The 14,687-nt window shown below is 38.3% G+C and overlaps 1 protein-coding gene across 3 annotated transcripts in view; it reads left to right on the plus strand.

Annotated features, from left to right (window-relative positions):
- Gucy1a2 (guanylate cyclase 1 soluble subunit alpha 2) overlaps positions 1-14,687 on the plus strand; it is a 330,075-nt gene that overhangs the window by 80,433 nt on the left and 234,955 nt on the right. The gene's annotated exons all lie outside the window — the stretch shown is intronic.

Genomic DNA, 14,687 nt, shown 5'->3' on the forward strand with positions numbered 1-14,687 from the left:
TCTAAACGTAAAGATTCAGGCATTGTGTTGCCCTGCCCCTGTCACCTGGCAGAATGCACCCATGTCAGCCCAGGCTTCCAAGGTTGTGTAGTTTTCAGGCAGGTGCAATGGATCCCTTTACAAGAAAGACACTTTCCCACTTGAGTTATTTCCCACTGTTCCCCTTGGGCAGATATGACTTCTCCTGCCTCCCCATTCTTGTCTTCTCCCTGTCTCTGTGTCTCTGTGTCTTTACTACTTTTCCCTTTCTTTCTTGCTCCCCTTTCTAATAAAACTTCTCACTTAACCCCTGTCTGCCTGGAATGTTTGTCTCCTGCCTCAGTAATCCTTTCCACCATGGGAATCCACCAAGTTCTCCCACACACTTTACCATAACAGTAAGTGATTTGAGAAGCTGCTGATTTTTAGAAGGAACAAGGGAAAAAATGGCTGAAGCACCAAAAATTTAAATAAATTCATAATATAACTGAACAACTCTAGAAATAAAAATAGAGGGAAAGCTCATGACTGTTCCTAGGTGTGGCAGAGAAGAAAGTTTATAATTGATATATGGGAGAGCATAAGCAGAGTCAGGGCCTTCTGAGAGAGCCCAAACCAGACATGACCACACTGAGCTGAACCAATGGGGGGGGGCAAAGAGAGGGGAAAGAGTAGGATCAGGTGCAGGCCTCAAGAGGTCATAGTTCCAAAAGAGGGCAAGTAACCAAACTGTGTGTATTATATAGGGAAAAGCCTTGGGGGGAAGGGTAGCATAGCCCTTGGGCTGGGGAGTTCAGGATAGAGGGTAGGGTATGTGAGACATACTTTGCAATAGGTAGGGATGTGAGGGATGGTGGGAGAAGTCATGCCAAATCCAGCTTTAATCTGTTAAATACACACCTCTACCATTTATTCTGGGTTTGAAACTTAACATCATTCACATTACGAAGTGTCTTCAATGATAAGTGAAAGAAGAAATGGTTTCTGGGAACCATAACTGATGAGCCATTAAAGAGTTTTATGATTTATTAATTTTATAATCTTGGAGTTAATAGAAGAATTGAAAACAAGATATTTGAGAATGGTAGAACAATGTACATCCATTTCAAAGGCTAAATCAAGTGATCTAGAGAATTCACCAGTAAAAATTTTGACATGCAAATCCAGTGATTTGAAATCACTTGAGTGTAGACTTGGGTTCCCACTTGGCACATTTCAATATTTCAGTTTAAAACTCACTTGTATTATTTGTCCTATTTGATCACTTAAAGGAATTCTATTAATATTTTAAGATGTATGCTATATGTTAGACAATCACTGTGCATTCTGGATCCTTTTCAGCATGGGAGAAACTTGTCAAATGAGTATTTTTTACTACATTGATAGCCCTTTTTATTTATCTGCTTTTGTCTTTTTGAGGTAGAGTTTCTGTGTGTACTTGTCGCAGTCCTGGAACTTGCTCTTTAGATCAAGCTGGTCTCAAACTAACAGAGATCTGCTTGCCCTTGTCTCCTGAGTGCTAGGATTAAAGGAATGCACTGCCACCACCCAGCTGTAGTGGCTTTTCATTTAGAGAATATTGAAACTGTCAGTTTTGTTTTGTAAAGCTTCAACATTTGTCTTCAGATTTTGAATAATTTTTGGCCTTAAAATAATAGCTAGCCTTTCAAAAGTTGCCTTAATAAGAATATAATATTAAATATGTTAATTCTTTATATATCCTACATATTTAAGGGAAAAAACCTGCAATTTAAGGTTAATGCTCAGCCTTCTCCCAAATTTCACTGATGTTGGGTTTTTGCTTAATTTGTGTACCAGGATAAGAAATAGATATAATGAGATGATGACTCAAATGTCAGGGCCCCCTGCCAATTCCAATAATAAGGAACTGTGCTCATTGAGTGGATGCAATTATCGTTTAAACATGTTGGTGATTGTTTAAAAATAATGTGATGGCAGGATTTTTACTTAGAATGAGATAATAATCTGTTCAACCTTATATTTACATTCTTGCTCACTCACTCTCATTTGTGCTAATGAGGAATTTGTGATGCTATAGTTGTCTCCATTTGAAAATTACTCAGTTAAATGACATAGCCTCTTGAACCATGAATAACTTTTTGAATTAGTATGTAACCCAATACCGTGTACACTTATTTTCAAATATGCAAAGAAGATAGAAAATCAGACTCCAAAATTATGTGCTGTTTGTTAAATTTGACCTGGATATGAATCATTTCCTTATAAAAGCTCTCCTTGATACATGACTTCATTTGCCTGGAGCCTCTGTTTCTTTAGTCAGCTTTAATAAGAAAGTACTCTTTACACTGTGTACTAAATAGTATTGACCCATCAACTGCTCTTAAAAAAATGAAGCCAACAGTTAATCTTATGCCACATGATGGCAAACCATTTTTAAATTTAAGTAAAATGCTTTGGATAAACCATGCTCTTTTATCATTTTGCAATCTTAGTCACAGGTTAAGAGTATCACTGAGGTTTAACATGCTCATGGATGATTTGAAGAAACAGTAGTTAAATAAAGCCAGAAACCGCAACTCCACCGTATGGACTTGATGCCCCATACTGGTTATGGAAGTATAAGGGTAACAACATTCCAGTTTCCATCTTTTTTATTTTTTACTTTTTCGAGACAGGGTTTCTTTGTATTGTTTTGGAGGCTGTCCTGGAACTAGCTTTGTAGACCAGGCTGGCGTCAAACTCACAGAGATCTACCTGTCTCTGCCTCCCCACTGCTCGGATTAAAGGCATGCGCCCCCATGCTTTTTGTTTTAAAGTGCAACTTCATTTTAATTATTTTCTTTGCTTATCATAGGTTGATCATTAAAAATGGATAACCTGATACCTTAGTCAGAATGCTATGCTTATGAAGAGACACCAGGACAGTTTAAACTCTTATAAAGGAAAACTTTTGATAAGAGCTGGCTTAATGTTTCAGAAGTTTAGTATGTTGTCATCAGGACAGGGAATTTTGGTGGCATGATGGCATACGTGGTGTTGGAGAAGTACCTGAGATTTCAAGAAGAAAAGTCACTGGGCTGGCCAGGGCCTTGAAATCTCAAAGTCCACCCCCCGTAACACACTTCCTGTAACAGCGCCAGTTCAGTCCAACATGGCCACGCCTCCTATTCCCTCTTAAGTAGTAATACTTCCTGATCACTATCACTTTAAAGATATGAACCTATTGGGGACGATTCTATTCATATCTCCACATTCCACTCTTTGGCCCCATAGACTTATACCCATATCATAATGAAAAAATGCATTTAGTCCAACTTTAAAAGTCCAAATTCTATTATAGTCCAAAACTTAAAAGTCCAAAATACAGTCTTTTCTAAGATTCAAGAAAACCTCATTCTGTCACCGCATGTAAAATCAGAATCAAAAAGCATATCACAGACTTCCAATATACAGTGGTACAGAATATATATTACTATTCCAAAATGGAGAAAAGGGACCCCAGTAAGAAAACACTTGAACAAATAGCCCCTGACATCAGTGTGGCAAACTCTAACCACCACATCTGTATGTCTGATGCCAAAGTGCTCTTCAGGTATCCAACTATTTTCAGCCTTGTTGACTGCAACATAATTCTCTCTCTTGGGCTGGTTCCACATCCTGTCTGATGATCTGCTTGGCATTTATCCCATGACTCTGGCATCTCCAACACCTTGGGGTCTCCAGTGCAACCCAAGCTTCACCTTCATGGCTTCATACAATGGCCTCTCTAGGTTTCTATGCAGGTACTCCTTGTGACACATGTCTGGTCTCAGTGTCATATTTTAGCCACAGAGGGAGATCTCACATCCCCTTTCTTGTATCCTTGGCTCTAAAGACAGAACCATGTGGCTGAAATAGCAAAGTTTTATTGATTGCTGGGTTTGGAACTTGCCCTCTTGTTAAGTTATATCTGCATCAGCTTCCTGTGGTTCATTTTCTTCACTTATTTACCTTTTCTTTGATTCCTTTTCAAAAACTGGGAGCTTCATTAGATGACAACTTTCCCTGAGATTACCACTCTCTTTACTCTATTTGGAATCAGACTTTTCTTTAAACCTTTTATATCATTGAGCACTAGACTTAGCTCCATTAGACTTCTTGGTGATCTCTTTCTCCTCAAACTTCACATTTGTGTTTCCTTGCTCAGCTTGCTGCTTTTTTATAATAGAACTGCTTAACAGATTCCTAATTAATCATACAACACAGTCAGTAATAAGTTGTCTTGAAATCTCCTCTGCCAACACCATTAATCCAAAGCCTTTAATTTTTCCTCCAGCAGATTTTTTTGGACAAGGGCAAAAAAGCAGACATGTTTTTCCATTAAAGTATCACAACAACAGTTCTCTATGCCACTTACTATTGTTCTTCTCCTCTGAAACATTTTGAGCTGGGCCATTATAATTTGCATGACTCTCAGCACCATATTTTATGTTCCTACTAGAATGGCCCTCTAAGTTCCACTTAAAAATCATCATCTTTTTTCCTAATCCAGAGTTCCAAAGTCTACCACATTAAACTCACAAGCAGCATGACCAGGTCATAGCAATATCTACTCTCTGGTACTAATTTCTGCCTCAGTGGTTAATTGCAATGAAAGAAGATATGGCCCTAGAAACTTATAAAGGAAAGCATTTATTTGGGACTGCCTTACACTTTCAGAGATTTAGCCCATTGTCATTATGGTAGGGACCATATTGTCATTTTGTCAGACATGGTGCTGCAGCCTGAAATGTCTGCGCCTGGGTATGTATGAAGTCAGAAAAGAGAAAGCCACTGAGGCTGGCTTGGGCTTGAAAGCTTAGAGCCCACACCCAGTGGAACACTTCATTCACCAAGTCCATACCTACCTCAGCAAGGCTACACCTCCTACTCACTCTCAAATATTGTCATATCCTAATGACCACGATTCAAACTTAAGAGCCTATGGGGAGGACTTCCTTATGCGAACCATCATCACATCTGGTTTATCATTTAAATTATATATATATATATATATATATATATATATATATATATATGATTTTATCTGTGAATGTTTTGCTGTCATTTGTGCATGTGCATCATGTGTCCACATAGGTCATAAGAGGACATAGGAGCCTTGGACTGGACTTGTGAACTGCCCTATGAGTGCTGGAAATTGAGTGTAAGTCCCCTGGAGGAATTGAAATGTTCTCAAAAGCCCAACCCTCTCTCTAGCCCCTTATTGACTTTTTTAAACTGGTGCACCATCAGTATGGATTCACATAGAAATGCATTTTGGATTGTGCTTTGAACACTCTTCACATTTAACATTTTTCTAAACACTTATGAATTAGATTGTTGTTTGGTTACACAGTTTTGTGGTGAACTTGAAAAGCAGTTGGAGATTAAAATTTAATCATATAAACTTGACCCACTGAAAGATACGCTTAAGGGTCATTTCAACGGAGCATACACGCATATAGTGTCATGTTATAAATCAGGATAATGGCCCGTAAAATCTTTCTCTGTGTTTTGAAGTCACAATACATGAAGAAAATGTCAGCTGAGTGGAAAAAAGGTGCCTGTGATACACAAAACTTAGTATAAGTCTTGATAATTTTTGTTATATTTTTCCCTTTGGAAGTGAAGAAACCCAATATTTGCACTCCTTTTTAAGTCATGCAGTATATAATTCATTAAGTACCTTTCTCATCACTGTAATAAAATTCTTGACAGAAATAACTTATGTTCCTAGTTGGGGATAGGCTTGTGTATCTCGGTTCAATTCCCTAGTGCCAGATTTCATTTCAAACCTATAATGACTCCCTCTATTGATATTTCTCTTTTCATGCTTTCCTCTATCCATCTTCCAACCTAATCTTCCTGATCCCTCATCTTCCCCTGCCCCCTCCTTTTTTCCCTTCCTGTTTCTCCTTCCTCCTTTCTCTACCCCCCATGCTCCAAATTTGTTCAGGAACTCTTGTCCCTTTCCACTTCACCAGGGGATGATGTATGCCACTATTATGGTGGTCCTTGTTTTGTAGCTTCTCTGGAGGTATGGATTGTAGGCTGATAATCCTTTACCCTGAGTCTAATATCCACAAGTGAGGGAGTACTACCATGTCTGTCTTTCTGTGACTGGGTTACCTCACAGAAAGATGGTTTCTTCTAGTTCCATCCATTTGCCTGTTAATTTCAAGATTTTATTGTTTTTATCTGCTGAGTAGTATACCACTGTGTAAATGTACCACATTTTCTTTATCCTTTGTTCAGCCGAGGAGCATCAGGTTTGTTACAAGTTTCTGGCTGTTATAAAATTAGTATAAGCAGAGATCCACAGCTAAACACTGAGTCAAACTGCTTAAATATAGTTGTAGACAGGGAGGTTTGAGAAACAAAGGGGTCAAGACCATTCCGGGAAAACCCACAGAAACAGCTGACCTGAGCAAGTGGGAACACATGGACCTCAGTATGACAGTTGAGGAACCAACATAGTACCAACCAGGATCCCTGACCACTGATGTCAGCTAGGAGTCCTGGGTAGTCTATGGGACCTCTGGCAGTGGAACCAGGATGTAGTCTTCAGGAATCCATTCCCCACAGAGGAATAGCCTGTTAGTCTAGATGAACCATGGGCTGCCCTCCATGGTTTGGGGGAAGGCCCAGAATAGCCCATTGCTGCAGGAGATTGTGGGAAAGGTTACTTACATCTTGGTGGATGGGAAACAGAGAACTTGGGATAGAATAGGAAGTAGGTTATTGTAAAGAGAAGCTTTTTCTTGTCTGCTGCTTTGGTTTATCACCCGCCAGTCACCTGGGCTCTGCCATGTTGTAGTCCCCAAAACACACAAGACACTGTATTAATTATGAAGCTCTTGGCCTTGCTTGTTTCTTACTGGCTAGCTCTGACTTAAGTAATTACCCCATAATTGTTAATCTAAGTATGTTTCTTACTGGAGAATACTTCCGGGCTTCTACCCCATGGTGGTTACATCGCGAGCTCTCCTGTGTTTCTCCTTCCCAGAATACTCCTGGACTCCTAGTCCCACCTATCTAGATTCCTATTGGCTCAACAGTGCTTTATTGACAAAAGACTTCCCCAACATCTCCTCTTTTCTGTTTAAACAAAAAGAAAGGTTTTAATTTTAACATAGTCAAATTGTATATAACAGAACAGTTATCAAATAATAACATAGTTACAATATTTTAGCAAGATTTAAAGAAAATATCATCCATCCCATCCTTGTGAGTCCAAAGTTCTATATGTAGCTTATCTTTTATCATAACTAAGGAAAACTATAATTATAACTATCTATCTTTAACTCCATCAAAGACCACAGAAGGATAATATATAAACACTAGGATTGACAGAGACATCTTACTGCCTGGACCGTCACCCGAAGTTCCTCTGTAACGTTGGGGCATCCATCCCCAGCCCACAGGCCACAATGTGCCCGGAACACTTCTCAGCAAAGCAGGAAATCCCAAACCATCCACCCTCCTTGGCAGTCTGTCAGTCACCTTTCCGCGTCCTGCAGAACGTCTGGCAGACTCCTCCATGAAGCAGGAACGCTGTAAGACTGAGTTCAGCAGTCACTTTCTTTTGGGTCCTGCATACCCAGTCCACACAGCAACAGTCAAACAGTCCAGGCAAGAGCAATCCCCTGCCTAAATGGCCAATCCTGCCATGTTGAAAGCAAACTCGACGAGTCTCTTTGATGCCCATCTTCCTCTCAGACACAATTGGTGCTGCGAGGAGCAGACATCTCTCACTGTCAAGAAAAACCCTAAACCACCTCAAATGCCATTTTTCTGAAGGTCTTTGAGAGGCCTGAAGACTATCTATATGTCTCAAATACATCTTTATATATCTAGAAAACCCAACTTACCCAACTATAAATTCTGACCATTATAAGTAACTATCTACAGTCTGTATTCAACCATGCATTACGTTGTAAAAGATCGGCACAAGCACAATACCCAATCAAGAGGAGAAATATGCACATCACAAAGTTGACCTTGAATTTGTATCAATAAATGAAAAACCATACCCATACCATAATTCCCCTTTTTACCATTAAAAGAGATTGGTTGTGATCATTAACCAATTATAAACAATCCCATTTAAATGAAAACAAAGATTTACAAACAAGATGGGAATTAGGACGTTGCTCATTCCAAACTGCTTCATGCTGGAAGGGGGCGCTGTTTATACCATGGGGATCATGACAAAACTCAGAAACCTGTATAAGTCCATATTTTCGGGGTCTGTAAGACTGCATCATCTTAGCTGTTTCAATTGTTGGAACACCTGGTCCACTCCTTCAGGGGTCTTGGTTCGTCAAACCACAGAAGCCGAAGGAATCCTCAGCTTTTCATTTTCTGTAGAAACATAAATAATAACTCTTTTTCCATGTAACATATCCTTATACTTAAATTTTGAAGTCAAGGCATTTTTAAAAGATATAAGTTGAATTAATTCAGCAGCATTTATAATCAAGTGTACGTTAGCAGTTGTTCGTTCCTTAGCAATGAAAAAACTGAAAAACACAATAGCGTACAGCATCCAGACTCTGTGTATTTTCCATCTTTACGTGCCTTATTTATTTATCTATTATTATTTTATTTATTTTATTTTTATTTATTTTTCTCTGAGACAGGGTTTCTCTTTGGAAATCCACCTGCCTCTGCCTCTGGAGTAAATATTACCAGCGTGCGCCACCACAATGCCGGGTTTTCTATTTATTTACCACTTTGCCATTTCATTTTGTCTCTTAATCTCATGTATATTTTTAAACACAATGTAAACCTTTGGAGGTTTTTCTTCATCCAAGTCTGACTTTACTGTAAATCTTTATGTTTTTCTGGCCACTTGTCTTATCTGTTAAAACTGCGGCTGTTTAAACTGCCGTAATTTCCAAGATGGCGGGCATAAGCGTGACTGCAGCTTACTGCCTCAGTCCATGCTGACATCCAGCAAAAGCAGCCACTTCCAGCTGTACGTACACACCTTTTAATCGTTAGCAGAGTCTCTTAAAACAACCTTGCTGGTTTTTTTTTCTTTTTTTCATTTCATGCCGAGTCAGGAAGACTCCAGTAAGCGAGCCACGTGAATCTCGGCTTGTCGATAGCAAAACAGAGCCCACCTGAGAAAATGCTGCTACCAAAAATCTGTGCTTCTCTCCGTTCTTCTGTTTCTAAAATTCCTTTAAATCTTTTGTTATTTTGCGTGGAAATTCAATCCCGCTCCTGACAACCATTCTGTAAAGAGAAGCTTTTTCTTTTCTGCTGCTTTGGTTTATCACCCGCCAGTCACCTGAGCTCTGCCATGTTGTAGTCCCCAAATAACACACAAGACGCTGTATTAATTATGAAGCTGTTGGCCTTGCTTGTTTCTTACTGGCTAGCTCTGACTTAAGTAATTACCCCATAATTGTTAATCTAAGTATGTTTCTTACTGGAGAATAGTTCCAGGCTTCTACCCCATGGCGGTTACATCTCGAACTCTCCTGTGTTTCTCCTTCCCAGAATCCTCCTGGACTCCTAGTCCCACCTATCTAGATTCCTATTGGCTCAACAGTGCCTTATTGACATAAGACTTCCCCAATAGGTTATAATATTTAATTGGTTGTCTTTAATGATCTTGTGGCCCCAAAATATTATAACTTCCCCAATACATGATGGGAGTCAAGTATTCTGACCATGAGCTTATGGATGACATTTGATATTCAAGCCATACCAGACAGATACATTTATATGAGGTCACTTGATCACAAAGATTCTTTCCTCTCTCTGAAATTAGTTATCTAGTGAATTCAGATTTATGTTCAAAACAGAAGAATGAGCTTGCCTGATCAACTATGAAGAATTCATATTATTATTGAGATTAAGTTAAAACACTTTTCTGACAGTTTAAGTATACTACATGAGAGCCCCACCTGAGTATGCCACTTGTGAACATTAACTAATGTAATCCATGTAAACTATTTTACATCATTTGCTCAAGGGATAAGTGCTAAATAAATATTCATGATTCTCATTTCTGCCTGTCACTGTTAGTGTTATTTTCCACTTGTAGCTTTTCTCTATCATTTCTCTGTATCATTCTTACCATGTAGAAGAGAGTGTTGAGTATCAGTGGCATACCTAATAATTTAAAGAAATATTAATGCCATTAATGTCTTTAAAAGCAGGGGTTAAGCTTTGCTTTTTACATACAGTGCACAACATTTAGAGTTCTTTTATGATTTTCTTCATGCATAAATATTTTTATTTATTATAACTTGTCAACTTCTTTTCATACTGATGAAAATTAATATTCAAGCTTTTATTATGTATGTTCATTGATATCTGTCCCTACTTATCAGAGCATTTTTCAGTGGCTCCTAAAATAAACAGAACAAAATATGCCAGCAATGTACTTTCCCAAGCAATAAATTACATGGTTTTCTTTGAAATATTTTTTGACATATAGCAAAACTTCCAAGACCTTTCATAACATCCTGAACGGAGGCTAACATTTGAAATGCATCACTTTCATTCTAAGAGTTGGCACTGAGAGAAACTATAGCAAATTCATAATTCTTCATTATTAAGAAGTGTCTTCAGATTAGACTTATTTATTTAAGATTTGAATAAGTCTTGTGTAAGAGTAGCATTTGTAGGGACCAAGGAGGAAATAAGCTCTCATTTTCTGTGAACAAATTTGTTTATAAAGTGTTCATTCATTTTCTCTAGGTAGGTGCCATTTTTTTATTAAGTAACAATCGCAAAATCCCAAATATGTTTATTAATTTTGCCATACCATAATAAACTGCTGAAAGACAAGTTCCTATTGGCTGCCCAGGATCCATGACTGATTTCAACTTAAATTTAATTTAATTTAGAAAGGTATAAGCATTTCCTTCTCTGTTAAGATCACAATAATCTATTAGAGAATATCATATACTAAACTTTATATTTGGTGAGGGATATCTTGACATTTGATTTTCCTCTATACATTACCAGGACACCAGACATAGCTTGATTCAAACTGAATGGGAGTCCTTTTTGCTCTTCTAAATACATGTGGTACTTTTAAAATGTGATATGTGAATTCTCTAAAGATTTCATAAAATATATTTTGAACATAATCACTGTCTTCTCTTCCCCACAACTCCTCACAGATCAATCTCCCTCTTTCCTAGCTGACTTCACTTTGTGCTGTCTCCACCAAGATACTACCATGCAACAGATGCCTTTTCTGCGATATTCCCTGAGCCTTTTGTGTTGTAGATATATCAGTTAAAACATGCAAACACAGTCAGCTTTTCTCTGCATTTATATCCGATACAGCTTTCTGTAATGGTTTTCATCTACTAAATGAAACATTTTGTGGAGGGTAAAGAGCTATACTTACCTGTGGATTTAACAGTTAATATTTAGTGTACAGTTATAAATTCTATACCACAATATATCATATGCTCAAAGGATTCTAAATGTGGTTTCTTTAATATCAATTTTTGTGTTTCTCGCATTTCTTAAGAAGTGTCTTTCAACATAGCACAAAATAAGCTTTTTATGTGTATGCTAGTTGTGTTCTCCCTTGTATTTCCATGTTTTATCAGGGTTCTTTTGCTGTGAAGAAACACCACGACCATAGCAACTCTTATAAAGGAAAGTATTTATTCAGGCTTGCTTACAGTTTCAGAGGTTAACTCCATTATCATCATGGTGGGAAACATGGTTCCATACAAGCAGACATGAGGCTGGTGTAGCTGAAGTTCTGGATCTGCATGTAACAGGAAGAGAGAACCATTGAACTTGGCTTAGGCTTTTGATTACCAAAAGCCCACCAAGTGGTTCACTTCCTCTAGCAAAGCTACACCCACACTAACAAATAGTGTTACTCCCTAAGCATTCAAATATACAAGTAATTAGAGACCATTAATATCATTCTTGTATAGCTATTGTATTTTCTATACAGCATTTTCTAACATCCAGATAATTGCATACTGATTGTATGTATTTTGCCAATTTAATTTTTTCTCAACAAAATGAATTCTTCCTTGAGCTTACGAAGGAGATGCCTCCTACCAGACATCAGATTTTATTTAGTTATAGTATATTAGATACTGAAGGCTGAATTTAATCTCTTTAGTTAAAAAGAGTCATACAGTCACTCTTCATTGAAAAATTGTTGCTTTGTGATGAAGTAAGAATACACTTTTTAAAAAGCAAATCACTTTAAGATTCAGAGAATTAAAACTTGGAGATTTGTTTGAAACGTTGCCTATCTGACTTTTTTTTTTCCAAATGATTTCTCTTTACTCAGGAGTATTTTTAGTGAACACATAGTCCAAAGATCTTTAGTAAGTGTATGCCTGACTCACAAGGATATATTATTAGGAAAACTTTGGCTCTCCAAAGATTGCTGATCTCATTTTTGTCCATTCTCTGACTTCTGTCTTTACCCATTTGACTTATTGTAACCATAAAATTTGTTGTTTTATTCATTATGTAGCATGTATCAGTGGCCTGCTAATTTCTTTTTTTTTCTTTCAGATTTTTTATTTAAATTAGAAACAAGTTTGTTTTACTTGTCAATCCCAGTTTCCTCTATGTCCCCTCCGCCCCTGTGCCCCCCAGTCCCCATCCCACTCTATTTCTGCTCCCCAGGGAGGGTGAGGTCTTCCATGGAGGAAGCTTCAACGTCTGTCATACCATTTGGATCAGGGCCTAGGCCCTCTCCAATGTGTCTAGGCTGAGAGGGTATCCCTCTATGTGGAGTGGGCACCCAAAATCCATTCCTGTGTTTGGGATAAATGCTGATCCACTTCCAGAGGCTCCATAGATTGCTCAGGCCTCCTACCTGACACTCACAATCAGGGGATCTGGATCAGTCCTATGCTGGTTTCAGCTGTCAGTCTGGAGTCCATGAGCTCTCTCTTGTTCAGGTCAGCTGTCTCTGTGGTTTTCTCCAGCCTGGTCTTGACCTCTTTGCTCATCACTCCTCCCTCTCTGCAACTGGATTCCAAGAGTTCAGCTCAGTGTTTAGCTGTCGGTGTCTGCTGCTTCCATCAGCTACTGGAGGAAGGAACTAGGATGGCATATATTGTCGCAATCAAGCTCATTATTGGGGAAGGGCATTTAAGGTGAATTCTCCACTATTGCTTAGATTGTTAGTTAGGGTCATACTTGTAGAACTCTGGACATTTCCCTAGTGACAGACTTCTGTTTAAACTTGTAATGGCTCCCTCTATTATAGTATCTCTTTTCTTGCTTTCCTTTATTCTTCTCCCAACTTAAACTTCCTGCTCCCTCATGTCCTCCTCTCCCCTTCTCTTCTCCCCTTCTTTCTTTTAACTCCTTTTCCCATCCCCCATGTTCCCAATGAGCTCAAGAGAACTTATACCTTTTCCCTTCTACAGGAATGTATGTCTTTCCTAGGGTCCTCCTTGTTTCCTAGCTTTCTGGTGGTAGAGATTGCAGGTATGGATTAGTGAGTACATACCCTGTTGGTCTTTTTGTGGCTGTGTTACCTTGCTAATAATGGTTTCTTCTAGTTCCATTTCTTTGCCTGTGAATTTCAAGATTTCATTTTTTTCCACTGACTAGTGTTTCATTGTGTAAATGTACATTTTCTTTATCCATTCTTCAGTTGAGGGGCATATAGTTTGTTTCCAGGTTCTTTCTATTACAAATAATGCTGCTATGAACATCGCTGAACAAATATCCTTGTTATATGAATGTGCATCTTTTGGGCATATACCTAATAGTAGATTGGTGGATCTTTTAGTTGACTGATTTTCATTTTCCTGAGGGACCTCTATACTGATATCCAGAGAGACTGTATTTGTTGGCCCTCCCACCAGCAGTGGAGGAGTGTTTCCCTTTCTCCACATCCTCTCCAGCATAAAGTGTCATTAGCATTTTTGGTTTTAGCCATTCTGACAGGAGTAAGATGTTAACTCTGAGTTGTTTTGATTGGCATTTCCCTGATAGCTAAGGATATTGAGCATTTTAACTGTCTGTCATCCATTTTAGACTCCTCTATTGAAATTTTTCTATTTAATCCTATACCCTGCTTTTTATTTTGATTATTATGCATTTTGGTGACTACCTTATTGTGTTCTTTGTAAAATTTGTAGATCATTCCTCTGTCAGATATTGGGTTGTTGAATGTCTTTCCCCTATCTGTGGGCTGTAGTTTTGTCTTGTTGACTGTGTCCTTTGCCTTACATAACTGTCTCAGTTTCAGGAGGTCCCATTTATTAATTGTTGACCTCAGTGTCTGTGATGCTGGTGTTATGTTCAGGAAGCAGTCTCCTGTACCAATTCATTCAAGGTTACCTCCCACTTTCTCTTCTAAGAGTTCAATGTGGCTGGATTTATGTTGAGGTCTTTGATCCATTTGGACGTATATTTTATGCATAGCCAATAGATATGGATCTATCTGCAGTTTTCTACATGCCAGCATCCAATTTTCTGAAGATTCTTTCTTTTTTCCATTGTATAATGTTAGCTTCTTTGTCAAAAATCAGGTGTTCATAGGTGTGGGTTAATATCAGGGTGTTTAATTTGATTCCATTGGTCTACCTGTCTATTTTGGTGCCAATATGAAGCTGCTTTCAGGACTATAGCTCTATAATAGAGCTGGAATTCAGGGACAGTGATGCCTCCAGAAGTTCCTTTATTGTATAGGGTTGTATTCTCTATCCTGGATCTTTTGTGTTTCAATATAAATT

The sequence above is a fragment of the Mesocricetus auratus genome, unplaced genomic scaffold (assembly GCF_017639785.1).
Source record: "Mesocricetus auratus isolate SY011 unplaced genomic scaffold, BCM_Maur_2.0 Super-Scaffold_100040, whole genome shotgun sequence".
Taxonomy (NCBI): domain Eukaryota; kingdom Metazoa; phylum Chordata; class Mammalia; order Rodentia; family Cricetidae; genus Mesocricetus; species Mesocricetus auratus.